The sequence below is a fragment of the Erythrolamprus reginae genome, assembly GCF_031021105.1.
Source record: "Erythrolamprus reginae isolate rEryReg1 chromosome 4 unlocalized genomic scaffold, rEryReg1.hap1 SUPER_4_unloc_1, whole genome shotgun sequence".
In the NCBI taxonomy this organism is placed as follows: Eukaryota; Metazoa; Chordata; class Lepidosauria; order Squamata; family Dipsadidae; genus Erythrolamprus; species Erythrolamprus reginae.
The window spans coordinates 119,969-127,466 of NW_027248454.1; positions in this window are offsets into that span (position 1 = coordinate 119,969).

Genomic DNA, 7,498 nt, shown 5'->3' on the forward strand with positions numbered 1-7,498 from the left:
GAAGTCGCAGCGCCTCATGCTCGAGACTACGGCCCTCTTCAATTGGGCCGAGCTTCATCTGTCTTCGTTGCGGGCGGAGCATATTGCGGGGACCAGCAACGTGAAAGCGGACTGGTTGAGCAGGGCGACCCTGGATCCGTCGGAATGGCGACTTGCACCGGCTCTTTTCAACAACATAACCCGCCGGTTCGGAGTTCCTTTGGTGGATCTTTTCGCAACTCCGGACAACGCCCAATTGCCCAGATTCTATTCCAGGTTCCCAACGCCAGGAGCGGAAGGGGTCAACGCTCTTCTGTCTCCATGGCCCAAAGGTCTACTTTACGCATTTCCACCGACATGTCTTATTCAAAGAACATTGGACAAGATGGTGCAGGAAAGGGCGGAGTTGATATTGATGGCTCCCCATTGGCCGAGACGCCCTTGGTTTGCAGATCTGACAGCCTTTTCTGTGTCTCCCCCGTGGAGGATTCCAGATTTCGAGATATCGTTGAGCCAGGGGTCAGTATGTCATCCGAACCCTCAATGGTTCCAGCTGACCGCCTGGCACTTGAGAGGCTGAGATTGCGAAACCAATTTATACCGGACAATGTTGTGTCAACCATGCAAGCGGCTCGTCGTCCGTCTACGGTGCGAATTTATCAGGCTACCTGGGCGGCATTTTGTAAGTTTTGTTTGACACAGCGTGCTAATCCACAACAAGCCTCGGTTATTTTGGTGTTACAGTTCCTGCAAGCAGGAGTGGATAGAGGTCTGGCACCAAATACCTTGAGGAGACAAATAGCGGCTCTCGCGACCATTGTACACGTACCTCAATCTCGTTCGCTGGCACAACACCCTTGGGTACGGGACTTTATTAAAGGAGCAGTCAACTCCCACTCACCTCAGATACATAGGTTCCCAACTTGGGATTTGTCTCTCGTGCTGAAAGCTCTTACTGCACCTCCCTTTGAGCCGCTAAGGTCTATTCCACTTCGACTGCTAACATTTAAAACAGCATTTCTTGTGGCAATCACATCAGCGCGCCGAGTGTCTGAATTGTCGGCTCTGTCTACTCGATCGGAATTGTGCGTGTTTCACTCTGACAGAGTAGTGTTGAGACTGGACCCGACCTTTATACCCAAGGTCAACTCTGGTTTTCATAGATCGCAGGAATTGGTCCTTCCTGACTTTTGTGCACACGGCCAACATCCTTTGGAGTTAAGATAGCACAAGGTGGATGTTAGGAGGGCCTTAAAGATTTATATCAGAAGGACTGCGGAGTTCAGGAAAACTGACAGGATGTTTGTGTCATTTGCTCACAGATCTATGGGACTTGGGGTCTCATCTAAATCTATTAGTCGCTGGCTTAGGGATTGTATTGCAGAGGCGTACAAAACTAGGTCTCAGTCGCCTCCGGCTGGCATAACTGCGCATTCCACCAGAAGTGCGGCGGCGTCTGCAGCATGGAGTACTCAAGCTTCTATTGAGGACATTTGCAAGGCAGCGACTTGGGCTTCGCCTACAACCTTCATCCGTCATTATAAACTTGACTCGGTTGCTTCGGCTGAAGCTTCCTTTGGGAGACGTGTGTTACAGAGGGTGTGTTCCTCTCCGTCGACCTTGGCACAGCCTTTTCCCTCCCAAGGGATGTAAACTTTGGTATATCCCATGTTGGACTCTCCTTCCCAGTGCAGTGGAGAAGAACCGTTGTACATACCTGAACAGTCTTCTCGATGCACTGGAAGGAGAGTCCAAACCCACCCGGCGTAGTTGCCAGGTCGCCGGAGTCGTTGGGTTTGCGAGGGTTAATGTTTCTTGTTATATGGTTGAAGTTCAATAAATTGTGTTACTTCTATACTGTCTTCGTTTTTAAAACTGAGGTATTGGGGGCTGCTAAGGGGCGGTGACTACCTCGTATTTAAATATTTAAATTAACTCAGTCTCTACCAATAGGATTGGTAATTACCCATGTTGGACTCTCCTTCCAGTGCATCGAGAAGACCGTTCAGGTATGTACAACGGTTCTTTTAGGTCTTCAAATATGGCAGAACCTAGAAATTTGAAGGTCTCTAATCTTCATACTGTGTTGTCTAGTATTGTAAGAGGTAAAAGTATGGGCAGATTTCTCCTAAGGTCTACCAATAATTTTATAGTTTTGAGTGTGTTCAATTCCAGATTATTTCGGTTGTAGCACGGGGCTAGTTGTTTAACCTCCCATCTATATGAATGAGACCAATCACTGCATTTTAAAGCTATCAAAATACTGTTTTAGCATATTATGTGAGTATAGCATTTATGTCTTACAACAGCTAATATTATGAAAGTTCAGGTATGATTTTTCACAATAGGTTAATTTAACAAACAGTTGCATTAGAGATTGACTCAAGATAATACATAAAAGGGAGTGAATCTATGCACTGAATACAAATTTCAGCATTTAACTCTGAGACTTATGTAAAATTAAGTGCTTTGCTTAATCTAACATGCTATCTTGATATTTTTTTCCATGCAGGAGGTAAAACATTGCCTAAAAAGAAACCTCAGCAGAAGACCACATTTACTACAGACCATACCATCAATGTTCAAGACAAAAATAACATGGCTTGCCGTCTATTGTCAGCAAGGGATCATGAAATTAAAGAACTGAAAAACGAACTGGCTGTTCTGCAGAATAAATTGGAGACCGTTGCTACGGAAAATAATACGTTGAAGCGTCTTCAATCTCAACATTTGAAAGTAATCAGGAATTACGAAAATGCAGAGATTAATCTGCCTGATCTTTTGACCACACACTCCAAAGAAATGCAGGCTCTAAAAGAACATCTCCATAAGTCTCAAGAAGAAGAGCGCAGAGCTTCAAAGAAGCTGAAAGATGTTGAGGTTCAACTCTTAAAAACAAAGGACGCCTTTCAGGCATTGAAGAAAGTTTCTGAAGACAAAAAACTTGAAGAGAGAGGAGAACTTCAGCGTAAATTGAAATTACTTACCCAAAAATTGGAAGCTAGTGACAAGAGAACCCAGGTAACATGCAATGTACATTGCTTAGAACTTCATAGCAGGCTCTGTGAGCAGAACAGGACACTTAGGCATGAAGCTTTGGCCATACCTCTTTTGCCCCCAGCCACCTGCTTCAGCCCATTTACAGCCAGCTTTTCTCCTCCTCTGACCCTCCCCTGGCCATAGCAGATATATCACCAGGACCCGAGGGAGGGTGAGTAGCAGGCACCATGGCCACTGTGGAGCAGACAGGCAAGAGTGTGTTGGGGGTTCCAGGACCAGAACAACGGGCACCTCAAAGGGGATTCACAAAGAAGTTCCCATAAAAGAGGACGACGACAAGACCGGCATGGCTTCTGCCACTGCGGGAGGGCTGGGGGGGGGGGGGTCGCACATGGGAATGGCAAGGCCGGCATGGCTTCTGCCATTACAAGTGTGTGGGGGAGCATGACAGGCAAATGGAGGTGGCGTGTAGCTTATCCTATCTTCCACTGTGGAATCAGCAAACCATACACATTTTGAAAAGAATCACTAATCACATGAAAAAGTCCATCTCTGATAATATGAGCCTAGCCAACACATTTAAAACTGTATACTGACTAAACCTACCATATTTGGTATCATACCAAGGGAAAAATAAAGCATTTTGGTTTTATTATAATTGAACAAATTATAAGCCTCATATGACCTTATTATTGGTCGGTTATACATGTTATTTTGGATATTATTCTTTCACAATGTAGGTCGATTCCCATTTCAATAATTGAGGATTTTCATATTTTTGGAAACAGTTAATAAAATTTCAGTTGTTTTCTTCTAATTTCTAATTCAATATGATTGCAAATATTGAATAACATTATTGATGATTTATTTGTAATGTTTTTTAGGATTTGGAAAAGCAGCTCTCATTAAAAACTACCTCTTTTAGACACCAGTTAGCTGTTGAGAAAACAAAGACAACTGAAGCTCAGTCAATCACTGCCAATTTAGAAAGAGAAATGGAGTCACTGAAGCTGAAACTCAAGGTATTTAGAAGCTTAAATAAAATTTGGCTTACCACACAAGGCATCCAAGATGCTAGTCACTAATACACATTTGAACTGAGCCTCTAAACTGTAGATTGGAGAAATGTATTAATTCACGTTAAGCCACTTGCACACATTTCTAGGAAAAGGTACTATTTGAAGCGTTTCTGCTAATATGAAAAAAATGTCTTTTTTAAACCTGTTACTCAAGGCCTGATAGAAAATTGAGTGGGAAAACAGTACAAATATGCCTAAGCAAATATTTAAAATACAGATAAAATGAAATACTGGGGGGAGTTACACAGTGAAATGTATGAACTCTAAAGAACTGTCATTAATGTAATAAACTATATTATCAACTTAAATTTAATAATGCATTTCTTTAGGAGAAAGAACGGGAACTCGGCATAACAAATATTTATGCCCACCGGATGCGTAAAGGTCAGCCGGAGAAAACCGATTCATGTTCTTCCCCAAAAGGTAGCACAGAGTGTTTCATACTTTATTGCGAAATAAAGATATGATAATTCTTTGTCATGTCAAAACTATTTCAGATGCTTGCTGTATTTTCTCCTTGAAATACTGCATTATATGAACTCTTTATTTATCTTGTTATGTTATTCATGGGTCCTGATTAAACAGATTCACTCTTGTCATTCTCTCTAGAAGTGAGAGATAAGGGGAGAATAAGGGGATATTTACTAAGGAAGCTCACTAAATACAAAATCTCTTTCTTAAGATTTTATTGTATGTGTGTGCTATATAGATTATATTCAAGCAAATCAACGTATAGTCTGACATATTTTGATGACTTCTGGAGCCTTTTAATTTGGGATATAAACCTGGCTGTGGCACTGAAATGGTTTATTCACTCTCACTAAAGATCACATTATTGCTGTTTCTTGCTCCAAATTTAAAGCCACACAAATTTTCCCCAATCCCGCCTCCCTCATATACATTCAACATATGCTGAATTAGTAAGGAGAGTTATTTCTAATCCCTTTGCACAACTCTGAACTTTTCAACACGAGTAATTTATCACTGCCTTGTCCCATGAAGCATGAAACAATCCCCTTGCATTTGCCCCTGAAGAGATTATCTAACATATTCCTCTCATTTGGCTCCTATCCCATATACACAGTCCTCAAATTATGACTATAATGAAGCTCAGAATTTTCACCATAAGTTATGATGGTAATAAATCAAGGCACCCATATGACCAACCTGATTTTAAAACTTTTTTGAGGTACAGTGGAACCCCGACATAAGAGCTGCTCTACTTAAGAGCAACTCGAGATAAGAGCTGGGAGGGGAGAGATATTTTTGTTCTACTTACAAGCCCAAATTCGAGATACAAGCGCCAAGGAGCTGTCTCCTGAAGCCGAACGCTAACTTCCGCGTTCGGCTTCAGGAGACAGCTGCGAAGCGGCGCGCGTGTTTTAAAAGGTTGCAGCCGGCCTGGGGGGCTCGGGGAGTGCTTGCAGCCAGCCTGGGGGGCTTGCCAGCACCCCCCCCCCCGAGCCCCCCAGGCCGGCTGCAACCTTTTAAAACACGCGCGCGGCTTCGCAGCTGTCTCCTGAAGCTGAACGCGGAAGGTAGCTCTTTTTCTTTCTCTCTTTTACCTTCCCTTCCTCTATTTCTTCTTTTCTTTCTCCTTCCCACCTTCTTCCCTCCCTCCCTTCACTCATTCCTCTCTTACTCTCCCCTTTCATAAGTTTCCTTGCTTCCTTCCTCTGTTCCTGTCCCTTCCCTCTTTCCTTCCTTCCTTCCCACCCTCCGTCCATTCATTTATCCCATTCCTCTCTTGATCGCTTAAAGCCGGTCCCTGGTGCAAAAAGGGTTGGGGACCTCTGTCCTACAGGATTGGGTGGCAGAGAAGTTGAACATATGTAAATTTAAAAGTTTAAGAAAGTTTACAAGTTAAGTGAAAGAAACTTCATTATTCATTTATATGTACATGTACATTTCTTCATTAAAAACTTGTCTTTCTGCATAATTTAGACTAACTTTGTGAGTTTTTTGAGGGCTGGAACCAATTAAAATTATTTACATTAATTCCTATGGGGAAAAGTCGTTCGAGATAAGAGCTGCTCGACTTAAGAGCCCAGGCCAGGAACGAATTAAACTCGTATCTCGAGGTACCACTGTATTTGTTAAATGAATGTCTCGTTTGTAAAGTGGGGGATGGGACTCCATCAGAACTCTGGAATTGAGTCATACTCAAAACGTAAATGCTTTGGAAGAAGCATCATAACTCTGAATGCAAGTGAGGAATATGTGAGACTATAGGGGAGAAACATGTGAAAAAAATTACATCAGAGTTTTCCCTCAATAGGTCCCATAATATGCAGAAGACCAAGGAACAGGCAACAGGGAGAAATAGTCAGCTTTGTAGGAGATTCCACCATCACCAATTACGAGCCCTCACATGCCAGATTTCCAAAGGAAAGACAAAAAGACACCTCTTCAACTCCCCATGGAGAAAAAAAACTGCTTTTTCCAAAACTGTATAGTCCAAAGTGCATTTTAAGTACCAAGTGATTGTGTGCATTGTATAATTCTAGTCAAGCTCATAGAACTAATAAATATCACATCATATTAGAATTAGGATATATTAGATTGTAGATATTAGTATTAGAAATAGGATATATTAGATTTAAGATATTAGATAGTATTAGAACTAAGCAATGTTAGATAGTAAACATGACTATTAGGCAATATTAGTACTGTAGATATGAGATAGCATTAGAACTAAGTATTAGATATTGGTATTAGGACTAGGATATATTACGGTAGATCATAGATATTAGGTATGGTTGTATTAGAACTAGGAGATAGTAGATAGTAATATTAGAACTAGGATATATTAGATAATAGATTTTACATAGTATAAGAACTAGGCAATATTAGTACTGTAGTTTCCGTAGTTACCATTGAAATAAGAAGCACAAAAAAACCTTTGTTAACTTTTGAACATTTTTATAAAACTTGAAAAAGATGTTTTCTGACTTATATTTATCAATTACTTTCTCAGAATAAGATTTTCTTGAAGCCTGTTTCTTTCCTATGAATAAAGAATATTTACTTGCAATTTATTCAGAGGTTTTATTTAACCACCTGAGGGAGGCAAAGACTGTAATCTTGTAACTTGTCTGCAATAGTTATATTTACCAGACTATATGGAATTAATTTTACAGGCTTTTAATTTTAAATTTTTAGTTATGTTTTTGGATAATGGATACAAGTCAGAGTGCTAATATAACTGAAAGAAGATTATCAGATAAAGTTGAAGTTTCAAGAACTTTTTTGAATATATATATAAAAATAGATGAAGTACTTCAGGCAATGGGAATGAAGCTTGAACTGAATTGTAACTACTGTGCCATGGTGGTGCAGTGGTTAGAATGTAGTATTGCAGGCTGACTCTGCTCATAGCCAAAAGTTCAACTTCCATCCTTCCGAGGTCAGTAAAATGATGATCCTGATTGTTGAGCACA